Source organism: Solea solea, chromosome 14, assembly GCF_958295425.1.
Source record: "Solea solea chromosome 14, fSolSol10.1, whole genome shotgun sequence".
In the NCBI taxonomy this organism is placed as follows: domain Eukaryota; kingdom Metazoa; phylum Chordata; class Actinopteri; order Pleuronectiformes; family Soleidae; genus Solea; species Solea solea.
The window spans coordinates 9486748-9500683 of NC_081147.1; positions in this window are offsets into that span (position 1 = coordinate 9486748).

The window sequence follows — 13936 nt, forward strand, 5'->3', positions numbered from 1 at the left end:
TAAATATACGTGTTGAACATATTGAAACGTTGGCCTGTTTTGGTATTAATAAAAAACTCATCTTAACCAGTCAGACAATCAATTGCTTCTTTATAAGTGGATTCTCTAGGAAAATAACTGCCAGGTACGTCCTGCCTTCAGAAATAATTTCTAAGAGCAGGACAGGGTTCATATTCCTGGATGAACTGTAGACAAAATACAATACGGCTTATTTCCTTGCTTTCTGTTCATGTGTGTTAGTGAAAGTGTTAAGGACAGTGGTTGTTAAATATCTGGAGGAAAAGGAAAAGGTCAGAGTCATTGAAGGCCTCTATACGAGCACTCGGCACATCACGCTGGCAAAAGTTTCAGTGTGCTTGAACAATGAAGAGACATACCTGTATTGAATTCTGAGAATTACAGCATCTATCTATAAATGGCACAAGTGTTTTTCTGTCTGTCAATCGAACAACTTTCTTGACAGGCTTTAAAATTGGCAAGTCACTGTGTAACCTTTTGTACTTTACTCAAACATAGACTACTCTCCAGTGTTGTATAATGTACCTAAAAGGCATACTTGAGTAAAAGTACAAGTATCTTACTCGAAAATGACTTTGGTAGAATTTGAAGTCACTTTTTATAATATTACTTAAGTATAAAAATATATTAGTTAGGGTTGAGCAATAGTAGCTCAGTGGTAGGACAAGTATTCTTTCAACTGGAAGGTTGTGTGTTTCAATTCCTGACTAGTCTGTGTCCTTGAGCAAGACACGAAACCTCATGTTGCAGCATGTGAATCTGTATTAAAGATGTGTGAAAGGCTGAATGTTAAAACTAGTGTAAATCAGTTCATCAAGACTAGAAAAGCTCTCTATATAAATACAGACCATTAGTGAAGTAAAAGTAATAGTTGCTAGAAATACAAATAAAGTAAAGTACAAATATATGTGAATTTTGTACTGAAGTACGAGGTATGTAACAAAGTATTTGTACTTTTGTTACATTACAACACTGCTACTCTCAAAGTTTGTCATTGAATCATGTTAGCTGTTGATGTGACCTCACTCACTACCATTTATAATGCAAAGGTCTGGAGGAGTGCTATTGAACCAGGAGGAAAAGTCATTAGGGATCGTCCTCTGGGAACCATGCACCAAGCCACCGTATTTGCCATCCACAACATTGCTATCACAGCAGTAGAAGAGCAGTATATTTCAAAGTCAAAAATATTGTATGTGTTTTAGAATATCATGTATGTATTGATGACAAGAATCTTTCTTTATCTTAATCACAAATCACTTGTTGTTGTGGTTTATAGGATAGATGGAGTTAAATCTTCAAGATTAGAGTCAGGCTGTGCACAACCACCTGCCGTAATGAATGCTGGTGTGTGTGTGTGTGTGTGTGTCCTCGCATGTTTGCACCAAATCGATACGGCTGGTATCACCCCCCTGAGTCTCTCTCCCCCTGCTCTTGGAGATAAAGAAGAGAAAGACCTACAGCCAGTCATATGAGTGGGATTAACAACAGGCGCTTATTTGTGAGAAGAAAAGCGGCCCAAGCTAAAGATAGGGGGATTTCAACACTTTTCATTATTTTGTTGAGAATGTGTACAGCAGGTACTGTCAGGGAAAAGGTCAGAATCAATCAATCCAATGTTCTCTGCCAACCTGCCTCAAATTGCATATTGACTCAGTGTAAGGCTCTCCAAACTACTGGATTAGATGCATGTTGACAACTGTAATGCTACATCGGTGCTTTTCTGCAGATGTAGCTACTGTATATGCTGCTGTTATTGGATATCTCGTGGAGTGTGACTTGATGTTTTTATGACACAATGTTTCGTGCTATCTCCTCCTCCAAAAACGTCCTCTCCGGTGTGAATGCATAAGAGGGAGAGAGCGTGGTGCTGGTGGTTGTGGAGCTTAATGCCAAACATGTCCATGTTTGTGTGTAGGCGCTTGTACACCTGACACCTGAGTGTTATCTCCATCTGTAACTGTCTGCTCTCTGCAGGAGCTGTCGCTGCGATATATATATACGTGTTGTGTAGTTGCAGAGGAGGCCTGTACTTTGCCCTGTTGGCTTCCACAAGTTTCCCATATAGCATGTTGGACAGCAGGAGGTACAGCTTTGATATGTTGATGAGAAGCTTTTATGTTCTGTGTGTGTGTGCGTGTGTGTGTGTGTGTGTCTCCGCATGTTTTTGTTTTTTGCTGGAAAGCAGGAAGGGAGATGCCTCAGATGCGTTGCCCTTTTATTCCACCGTCCTCCTTTGAGGTAACCGGATCCCATGGAAACGAAACATTTGATTGTGACTTGCCACAGATAAAGATTGAATTATCTGTGTTCTCCTTAAATCCCCATTCAATTTTTTTCTAACAGGGATGAAAGATTTTGTCTGCGGTGCCTTGGGAGCGGTGTACCCCGCTGTTTGGTAATATGTGAAATTAATTCCTCCACCCGTCCCAGTTGTGCCTAAACAATTCAAGGGCAGTGTTAGATCCTCAAATTGAGAATTTACTGAAAGGCCTTTGTACCACAGTGAGTGATAGGGTTTTTGTTAAGCATAACTCCATTTGTTATTGTGTACTAGCACACACTGGTTTGCATCGCCTGAACAACAAACTATATGTGACACTCAATCACTATGGTTAGGAATTAGTTAAAGTAGGTTTTTTTCCCCCCCTCCTGACTCTTAGAAATAAGAAAGAAGATAACTCTTTGAAGTGAAAGAAAAGGACTTCCTTCTGAGTCACCACAAAGAAAAAAATTCAAGCAACAAAAGGCAGAGTGAGACTGGAGAAAGGTGAAAACAGAGGACTTGAGATTTTCTTTTTCTTTTCTTTTTTTTTAAGAAACCGCAGAAGAATACTTAATGCTTTCCAGCATGGGTTTGCTCCATAATTCAACAGTATGTAGTCCTGAGCTTCTCATCCACACAGTATTTCCATCTCACACACACACACACACACACTCACACTAATTCATTGTGATTGGCCTATGCCCTCGCTCAGTATGGCTGCCTTGGGATGTCATTTATCTTGAATGCAGAAACTTCATCTTGATCTTATTTATCTGCAGTCTCATGTGGAAATAGAACAAAATGTCAAAATGGCTTTTAATTTTGCAAATTCAGCCGACCATTTCAACACATTTATTTAAGCATGGAGGTAGTATACACTCGAATAAAGTCTGAATCAAAGTGCTAAATGCTCACTATAATGTTGATACTATAACGTTACGGATTTGAAAAAGTAAGGTCAAGAGGCGGTAAAGGCTCTTTCACACTAAAATTAGCCAATATACTGTATCTAACATTTGCGAACCTGTTAAAAAGATGATTAACATCATTCCCATTGTCAGTGGTCGGTCTTCCCCTGGGTTTTGTTCTTACATCAACTGTGCATGTCACGAACTGACCAGACACAAAACAAGTCGGTGGAAGAATAATAGTGCTTACTATTTTGTATTCTTTACTTTGGTCCCTCTTTCAATTGATCTGAATGATGAAATAAAAAATACTGAGTGCTGTCCCAACAGCTGCAAACATTCATGGCTATTTATGTACCAATGGGAAGAAGATTAATGTGCGTCATAGTGGGGCACTGGAAATAATGCAGGAATAAGCATTGCCGTCATTTGGCCCAGGACTGAATGCCGATTTAACACATTCCCAGTGATCAGTTAGTTTTTTTGCAAATAGGCATGGGGTATAAGACGATTTGCATGGCATTGCTAACTTTAACTACTCTCATGATCAACCTGCTCTGAAGGTATTGGCTCATTCTGCCTCTTCACCACCAGCAGCAACACTGCTCCAGTGGCTGCAGCAGTTAAAAGGGTCTCACTCTGTCAAAATTTAATTTAGCTTTTAACGCTGCACTTACTTGTATCACATCTGCTGCGTGCGATTGTAACTATCATACACATCCGTCTGTATCCCTGAGTCTGTCAGTCTGTTTTAGGGAAGTTGTTAAGTTTTGCACGTTTCTTGCATGAGCTTGTGAAGCTGTTATTTAAACCCCAGCCTTTTTCAGCCCCTGCAATGTTGATATTGTCTTTAAAATATCCTTTCTTGGTTGCATCATATCCAAACTGTAATCTTTAATCTCAATTATGCATGGTGTTCTATTTCATCATTCCCCATAGTTCAAAGGGTCCAAGCTATGCTGGTTATCTTTAAAGGGTAACTAAACCCACTGTTCTGATGCTAACTCCACCCAATGCCTGATTTTGAAAAATGCCAAAATGTGGGCTGAGAGCCACAGGGATGGGAACGACACTTTGAGAGTCGATTGTCGAGGCCCATGTGTTGAATTTTTGTCGAACTGTCTGCCTTTTTTTAACAGCAACAGCAGCAATGCGGATGGTGGAAAATATTCTACACTGTACTACTTCATTTTAGGCTCCAAAACATGGCTGTAATGTCCAATATTGACCATCAAAGCAGTGATAATAAAAATTAAAGACTTTTGCGAAGACACTGTCTTCATTTGTGTAGTGTACTTCATTTTTAATTTATAAGACAATGTAATAACTTGAAAGACAAAATGCAATATACAAATACACATGAAAATCCCACAAGCCCCACCCCCCAACATTTCAACTCTCTATTTTTTTGTCGAGGTGATAACGTGTTGATTGTCAGTCGCTTTGTCAAAAACAAAATCCCATCCCTAGAGAGCACCATGAGTGAGAGAAGGAGGGAGGGACAGTGGGGACCAGAGCGGGGGTGGTCTGGTAGGGGTTTGTGGTGGTTGTACAAGAGCAGGGCCAGTGCAAGTCTTTATGTGGCTGTAAGCAGTATTATATTTTGGGTGCTCCTCCCATCACCTCGGAGTAGCTGGTGCTCGACTATTCTTGATACAAATGTAACAATATAATTTACATCAAACCAGTGTCACATTTGTTTTTTACCTTAGAGGACAATACAATCACAAAAGTGACCTAGTATTAATTTGCACTTTCGTATTCAAAGTGAAGCAGTGTGGTGATACTGAACTTGAATTAAACAAGTACATCAGTTCAATGACTTTGGTTTTTTGGTTTTAAATCTTAGAACAGACAAAGCGAGCAATCTTCAACTCCCAAATGAAACAAATAACAGTATTTAGATATCTTAAGATATCTATAGATTTATTTCATATGTTAAAATGTTGTTGTTCTCCACACACTATTACAGCCGCTTATGGCGCTTATCTCAAGCTATCTTATATCTTATAGCAAGGCCATTTCTATAATCTCAATATTTAACAGAGGAGTCTGGTGTATTTAGTGACAGCATTGCAGAAAGCCGGCGATTGCAAGTCGCATCACAACTCAGAGTCTGCACTCGGGTCATGCAGGAAGTACTGAACGATTCTGTGAACTGATTCTAATGATTCAGTACACTGAAAACAACTGCTTCACCAGTCACTAGTTTGTGTGTGTCACGTATAGACGACACCACAGCAGTTTCATGAGCTACTATAGTAATGGAGAACGCTACAAAACCGAGTAGCCGAGCCATGCTGAGCCAAGTCGAGTCGTGCTGGAGCTGTGTAGTGGAAAAGTGCCATCAGTGGAATAGAGTAGAGTAGAATCAGGTTTGACCAGAAAGGCTGTAGTCTGGTCCACCAGGAAACGTCCTAGGCCTTAAATAGCTACTTCATTCCAAACACATCACTTTTTAATGTATCTAGTCTATGATTCAACCTTGCACTTACTCGCAATCTTCTTCAGTTTGTATTGTCGTTGACTGATGGCAGACACCATTTTGTGCATTAGTGGCCCATGAAATGATTGTTTAAGCAATGCTGAAAATCATATTTACATTACAAAAACCCAAGATGAAAAATGAGCGTGAGAAATGCTTCATGTGTGGACTGAGGACGTGAGATCAGTGTCAGCTGCATGGGAGTTAGCAGTCTTGATTAATGGGTAATGTTAGCTAGGGAGTGGTTGAATGCTAATGTAAGCTGTTGTCTAACAGTAGCTAATGAGCTATTAAATTGGTTGTTAACATGTCCCGATGTCACTTAAGATGCTCACTGTTCACTGTCTTTTCAGTGGCTGGTCAGTTGTGAGGAAGTGAAATGATGGATCGATGGTGAATTCCTATATTTATTGCTCTATTCTGTTGAGAACAACATTTAAAGGTTCAGTGTGCAACATTTAGGAGGGTTAATTGGCAAACATTGAATGTACCACCCATGAGTTTATTTGTACAGTTAAGTGTACAGTTGCTTCAAAATAATAGTTTGCCTCTCGTAGCATTAAGGTAAGCCTTGTTTTTAAGTTCTTTGGGCAATGGTCTTGCTTTACAGAGGCTGTCGTCAGTGGTGTGCACAGACATTTTGGAACTATTGGCTGCCTTATTATAGCAGTGAGAGATTATAAAAAAAAACATTACAGGCACTGTTGCACATGTGCAATGTAATTACATATTTATTTATGTCAACATGTTAAGAACTAAAGTTGTCAGAACTGTGAAGAGTGAGCATTGCCACAGTGGCAATGCTAACTCTCTAAAGTGAGCATAAGCATACGTGTTAATTATGTAGCCTAATGTAAACCTACACAATACTAAATATTCAGCTTAAGTGTACTGATAGATTCACACAAACTCTACCGACATTAGTTACGTGGTGGTCATCACGTCATATCAGTGATTTGGGCTAGCGTCTAGCTTGTTAAGCAGCATTAATTGGGCCAATATTATCACACGCTTTTAATCGTGGAGAATTTCTAGATGATCAGCATGGGCCACATACACTGTTTAAAATAACACCAAACTGTCAAAAGGGCACTTGCTTGGTCCAGAGGGCAACGGCAGGTGCTATAGCACCACCTAGTGTCTACCTGTGCACGCCACTGGCTATCGTCTTGTGTCCGCCATGTTTCTACAGCAAGTTGAGCGGATAATCCTGCTAAAGCATGCATTTTGAACTAGAGTCTTTTTTTGGGGTAATACCTGGTCCTGGTACCTGGCGCTTTTTTAGTACCTGCTCTGTCTGGTACTAAAAAAGCACAACAGTTTCGTGCAGCTGTGCAATGACTGTGGTGTTATTGTTTGTGTTTTATAATGCTTATTCAGCGGTAATGTTTTACACTGGTGGGAGGTCTAGCAGGGTGGGACACACGGGGGCACTGTGGGGCTGTGGGGCCACCTGAGTATTGCTAGAACTGTATAATGGAAAAGCACCAAAAGTTCCCTAACGTGCATGGGAAAGGGAGGGCTGAGCAGAGGAGTCAGTTTGTTCTGACCATTGGATGTCACGATCTCTTAACACACTTGGCCTGAAAGTGTCTCTCTCTGAAAAAGGCTCCCCAATTAACTCTGTGAATTTGCTCAATTTAATTTTTATTTTATTTTTTTTAAATGTGCTGGTTTCACTGACTGGTATTTTCCAGACTGTGACATTCACCAAGTGTGGACCAAATGATTGATGAGTAATGACGTTTCGTGTGACACCTCATGCTGCCGCTGATATATACTAAATAAATATCTGTCAGTAGCAAAGCAAGGCACCCCAAAAGTCACAGAGGCAGTACTCACTCAGAGGCGAGGAAGAAATATTATTTCAGAGGCCTTCACTATCACAACTGGCTGTAGGATGGCAAGGGATTGAATTATGACTCTGAGCATGTGTAAAGTGAAAGATTCCAGCCTTAAGCATTGTAACGGGCAAAAAAAGAGCTTTAATAAAGCAAACAGCACAGATGATTTAGTGCAACCAACCTGACTTGTCAAAGAGGCAATCCTTCTAATAGAACCACTCTGATTTATCGCTGAGACTCTCCACAATAGAGACTGTAATGAGCTTTATTCAGATTTTTATTTTATGAAACACGATGAAAGGGGTCATGGTGGCCATTAAGTTGATTAATAGTATGTATTGGGTAAAGAAGATGCCATAAGCCTTTAAAGTTAATGCTGTCATCTGCAGGCTGCTGTCCTGATGGAGTGGGAGGGTCTACATGCAGCTAATAGACATAATTCAGGCAGGTAATGTCGGATCACTGGGGGACAAGATGGATATCACTTGGGGATGTTATGGGGAGTGTCGTCGTGTGCCGGCACATTTACGCAAGTTATTTATGCTCCGTAATGAAGAGCATAATGAAAATTGGACACAACTATAAATATGAGCAAGGAAAGTGTAATGCGGAGGGGTAATCATTGATGCAATTAAGGTGTCGTACACATGCAGTGTGAGCCTGGCCTCTACTGACATTCTCCTGTTTCTTTTGCCAAGGCTGTATTTAATCCTGAAACATCACGTTTAATCAGCTGGCGCGTGTCTGCGTAAATCCACTGGTCTTGCCCAAGGAGGTTGGCATTTTAAATATGTTAGTGAAAAAGCGATAAAGTCTTTGCCTAAACGGTCAATGATGTTATTGACAACTATTGTTAGTGGTGTTTATTTTAATTGGTGTGTGGACATGTCTGAGGGCACTGCACGGGCCTGTGGTGCATATGTGAGAAAATAAGCATAAAAAGGAGAGGGATATTGTCTGCAGTGCACACCATGTCAGAACTGTTGGTGGATGGGCTGCATAGAGAAGACAGGATGTGAGAGAAAGTTGGGTCAGGAGATATGGGAGTGAGAGAGATGGAGACAGATGAGACTGGGAGTCCGGGAGCTGAAGTGATCCTGCGGACCAGATGCTGATAAACTACCATCACTGAGCGCTCTGTCAGCTCATGCTCTCATCTGTCACTGTCATCCTGCTGTGTTTCACTCGTCTCTCCTCCTCCTTTTCTCATTTCTTTTACTCCACCTCGTCTGCATTATCTTTTTAGCACCTTTATTTTGTTTTTGGGTTTCTCTCAGTTTCTTACACACATCTTATACACCATTATCACTTTTGTGTATACTTTTTATCCTGCTATGAAGATTTCTTCACATACCTTTTTCCCCCTGTTCTTGAAATAAGCATAATAAATATATTATAACCACTGGTGTGCAACATGATATTTATGACCCATCATCTCTGTGCGTTACCATGATGGACGTCATGTGCACATGGACACATGGTACGACTTGCCAAAACTTGTCATAAACATCTGTCTTTTAAAATAATGCAAACAATCGGTACTTGGCATGTAGCACGGCTGTGTTTTTCCAGTGTGGTGGTTAAATTCTGTTCTTCTAATAATTGATGAAGCCTGTCTGTTGCCCTGTCAAAATGATAGCTGTAGCTGTGAAAATGACTTGCTATGAGATGGACATGTTTAATGTGAATTATTTATTTATTTACAGAAATAGATGGATGGATAGATGGATTGATTGATTTTAGGGCTGCAACAAATATTCAATTAATTGATCTTCAACTGTTTGCATAGTCGGTTTGGGTTTCAAGCATTATTTTCCTTCAGATCTTTAAATGTGACAATTTTCTGGTTTATTTGCTCCATATAACAAAAAATCATTACAAATAAATCATTTTGGTTTGTTGAAAAAAATGGGGCATTCATTCATTCAATCTTTTCCAGGATTGATATAAACACCAATCAACATTTTTCAACGTTTTCTCACGTTTTACGGACCAAACTAGTTGATTAGTGGGAAAAATAATCGACTTATGAATCAATTATAAAAATACGTTGGTGTCGGTCCATACTTTAAATGAATTTAATCCACCATTAAAGCTCACCAGATAAACCTTTTTTCTTTGTTTAAACATTTTTTAACACTTCTGAATGAGTCCATGTCAGTGTATCCTTCACTCTAAAACATATATAAAGGGAGTGAGAATTCTGTGTCCTTCCTAGGCGGAAGTCCCTCAGGTTGGTGTGTCTAATAGCAGCTCTCCTAGCTGTCACAACCAAGTTCGGACAGCCACTTGACTGTCAAATGACTTTGCTTTGTCCCCGTCTGAGAAAGCCCAAGTGATTGAGAAAGTGTGCGTTTGTGTGTCTGTAACTGTATGTGTGTGTGTCTTTGTAGACCCATACAGAGCCACATGCACACTGATTTGTGTTTGTTCAAACAGATCAAATCCCCCCCCCCCCGCTTCCACTTTTCCATGTGCTTGTGTGTGTGTGTGTGTGCATGCTGGTGTCAGTGTGAGTCCATATTCTGAGGCCAAACCCTGTCATTTTGTGCCTGTCAAATTCTGGTAAATGCAGCTCACACTTGTTCCATAATTTGTCTTCATTCCTCCAGCGTCAGTCGGGACACTCATCTTTCAAAATGGCATCTGACTCATTACACCCAACACAACACATGAAGGAGTCTAATGCAGTAGATTTAATTTTGTCGGAAACTGTTTGATTTAGTCTGAGTCCTCTGTCAAATGCCCTTTGAGTTCTCATATTTAATCAGGCTCGTCTAGTTTTTGTCAACTTTTTTGACAAAAGAATAAGGGCAGTTCTCATCTTAATCAAAGAAAGCCATTTTAGTTGGGTTGACATTTTAGTTTTTGTTTTTTTTCCCCCAGCTCATCAGATTTTATTGAACACTGCAGTCCGTCTATTATTTTTTTTTATTTTGTCATTTTAAATTAAACACATTTGACATAAAATGATATCTTACTCTGCTGAAAAGCATAGTTTAAATGAGGAACTAATTATAAGTTACTCTGCATCCTCTCTTTGCTCCATGCTGTGCTGCCAATCGCTGTAATGTTTATTCGGTGCAGGCGGCACAGAAAGCGGAACTGCTGCAAACTGTTTATCCCATTTTGTCTCACGTAGTTGTCAATGAAAATAGATGTTTTTACTTTTCAACATTTTCGTCTTTTTTCCCCCTCATAGATTTTGCTTGTTGATGTAGTCTGTCTAACATTTTTCTTTTGTTTTACTGTCAGGCCTTAAATATATGTGTTTTGTTGCTGTTGTTCAAGGTTATGAAATCAATATTTCAAAGTTACAATCATGAAATAATATATATTTGGCCTTAAATGCATTTCTATTTTGTAATTTGTCATTGTTTGTAGCAACCTTCCTCACAGATTCTACATTCAGCTTCACTTTTATCATCCTTCCAAACAAAAGCTTGAGTTACTGTACTGTATATAGTACACTCCAAAAAAAATGCTGTCCCTCATGGACCTCAGGGAAACATAAATCGTTTTCAGACATGAAATCCTGAAAATGTCTGGAGAATAAAGGGTCTGGACATTGTTCGGAGTTTGACATTCAAAAATGACGAACACAGCGGGAGATTTTCTGGGTCAGTCATGGTCACAACAGCAAGCAGGAGAGTGTCCTCCGCATTCAGGGAAGAGTGTGGGATGCAGGACATTTGTCCACTCGCTTGCTGTTAATTAAGAGGAGCTTTTGCTGCTGCAGACTCTGATATTATCTGGAGATTTGACATATAGGTTACTGACAGGAAATGTTCCAGCATAATAACTTTTGCGGACATTTGCGTCCTCACATATGGCCCCTCCAGACAATTTCAGGGACATGTCCAGACTTACATCAGCTATATACAGTATGTAGAGCAGATGCACAAATCCCATGCACGCTTGTTCAAACCTGTCTCTGAAAGTTGAGAAGAGGGAACCAAACAGGGTCACCTACAGAAAGGTATTTTACAGATTTCCCTCTGTAACAACTGTAACAGTAATGGATGTCAGCTAATAATGTTAGATGAACCTTAGGCCTGTCCAGTCCTTACTTATTTACCTCAGCTAGTTTGCAAAGCTCTAATAATTCAGAACACCTGCACTGGAACAAAAAAAAGGGTTGACAAACCTTCAATATTACTTCAGGTTGACATAAATGAATTAAGTTTATTCAAAGTTATATGAAGTGAGGTTTTTCAACTAAGGGTGGAACCGTTCACTTAAAGAAATCCATCCCGTTTCACGACACATGTCACGGTTCGGGTGAAGTGAATTTGATTTTATTATTTTTTCATTTTGTACGAGGCAAGCCGAGGCGTGGAGTGTTGAGTGCTGTGGGTCAGTTGTAGCAGACATGGCGAGAGAAGACACAGGAGGAGGGCCAGAGTTAGAGGATGTGCCAGCAGCATTGTTTTGTTCTCCAGTGTTAGGAGCATTTCAGATTTCCTGTTACCTATGATGACGGCAGTGAAAAAAAAGAAAGAAAGAAGAAAAGTAACAGTAACTGTACGCAAGCACTGTGCAACACACACTTCACATATGTCCGCTCTTCTCCGAAGACATCACCCCAGTGTGACAATTGACAGCACAGGGAGGAGAGAGCCGGAAAAGAAACTCTACGCAGCATTTAAACAGCCACTCGGTGAGAAGTCAGACGGGGCAAAAGCCACAGCTAAAGCAATGGGGGTGTTTATCTTTTCCATGTTTGCTGTTGGTGGGTTTTTTTTTGAAAAAAACCACCACAAGAAAATCTATTCTTTTCAAATTCGACAGAACAGACAGCTTGTATTCTCACCAAGAAGGCAAACAGTTGCTGTAAAACAAATCTCACATCACTTTGATTTAAGATAATGTGCCTAACCAAGCTGCCCCATTCTTTCAGTGTTTGCATGATTGCATGTCATGTCCTTAAGAATATCTGATTTAAAATGGTGGATTATTAAGATATAGATTTGAGGAGTGTAAAAAACAAACAAACAAACTGCAAACCGTGATATGAACCAAATTGTGGATTTTGTGAGCTGCTCCACACCTATTGTCAACCATTTTATTCTTTCAGTGTGCATCATCTCCAATTATAATTATAGAGCAAAAATTGCCCCCACATACATTTACTGATGGGAATGGTTCTGCTGGAAAACACAGTGGAAAAAAAAGAAGCAATTATCTCAATCATATCATAATAATGATATTTTATAACCTTAAATGTTTTGACAATGATAGTCCTCACCATCTTGGCTTTTAATGGCATAGCACAGCAGGTGTAACCTCATGCCCAGAATAGTGGTGAGTCTCCTTATGTCATTAATTGTATTAGTTGTGTGGCACCTGCTGAACATTTCTACTTCCAACACGTTTCTTTAAGGACCGAAATCGTGGTCAAGATTCAGGCAGCAACAAACAGTTTGTATTACAAAGACAGTTGTGTATATATAACCCTCCTGAATCATCAAATCACACATTTCCCTTGGTTGGCTTTTTGGTCAGCACAATAGGACACTTTGTGCTCAGACACGACCTATTATTTGAAGTGAGTCTTAACAAAAAGGCTCCATATGCAGTAAATACAATGTAAAATCACTGCTAAAGCATTTTTTTCCATCCATCCTTGAAATGTTTCGAGTAAGCGATTGAACCTCTTGTAGTACAGTCTTTCACCAAGGAGCTGCGGCACAATTCACCAATGCAGGACATATCCATTTGGTGTAAATACCAATCATTTATTACACTAAGTTAAAACACCAGGCATTGGGTTAAAAGTTCGGTCCCACCTAGCCCCTAAAAATGCATACCCTAGCAGGTAAGGCAAGTGCTCCCACTCTCCATCCAGAGCTAAGTGGCACTCTGCAGCCCTAAAAGAAGAGAGAATGTTGTTACGACTGACACCTTCCTCAATCAAAGTTTATTAGGGCTATGCCACCTCAACTAAAATCCCACCATATCCCATAAAAGTTTCAACTACATATCTGCCTAAATGCAAGTCATTTATTATGGTTATTTAGATGCAGTGAATTTCCTTTTTTAACATTTTGTAGTCTATAGCCAGGCTGGCTATAGCTGCACTCGTATATTTCACTATACTGAGTTTTTTGGGGAAAGCCTGGGTGCTTTTCCTTACATAAGTGTTGGGATTCGGAGCGTGATTGGTTATGAATTTAGAATATTAATAATTAATTAATTATGGAATAATTAATTTCTTATAAAAAGTTGAGTCAAATCCTCACACGTGGCAACAATATGTTGGGCATCAACTATAGTGGCAATAATTTGATTGATAAAGATAAAGTAATAAAAGATAAAGTAATAAAATATTTTAATTAAATATTTTGGAAAATTAATTAAATGTTAATTAATTCTAGAACGGGGCACCACCCTGTAAACAGGGAAAAGACAATCA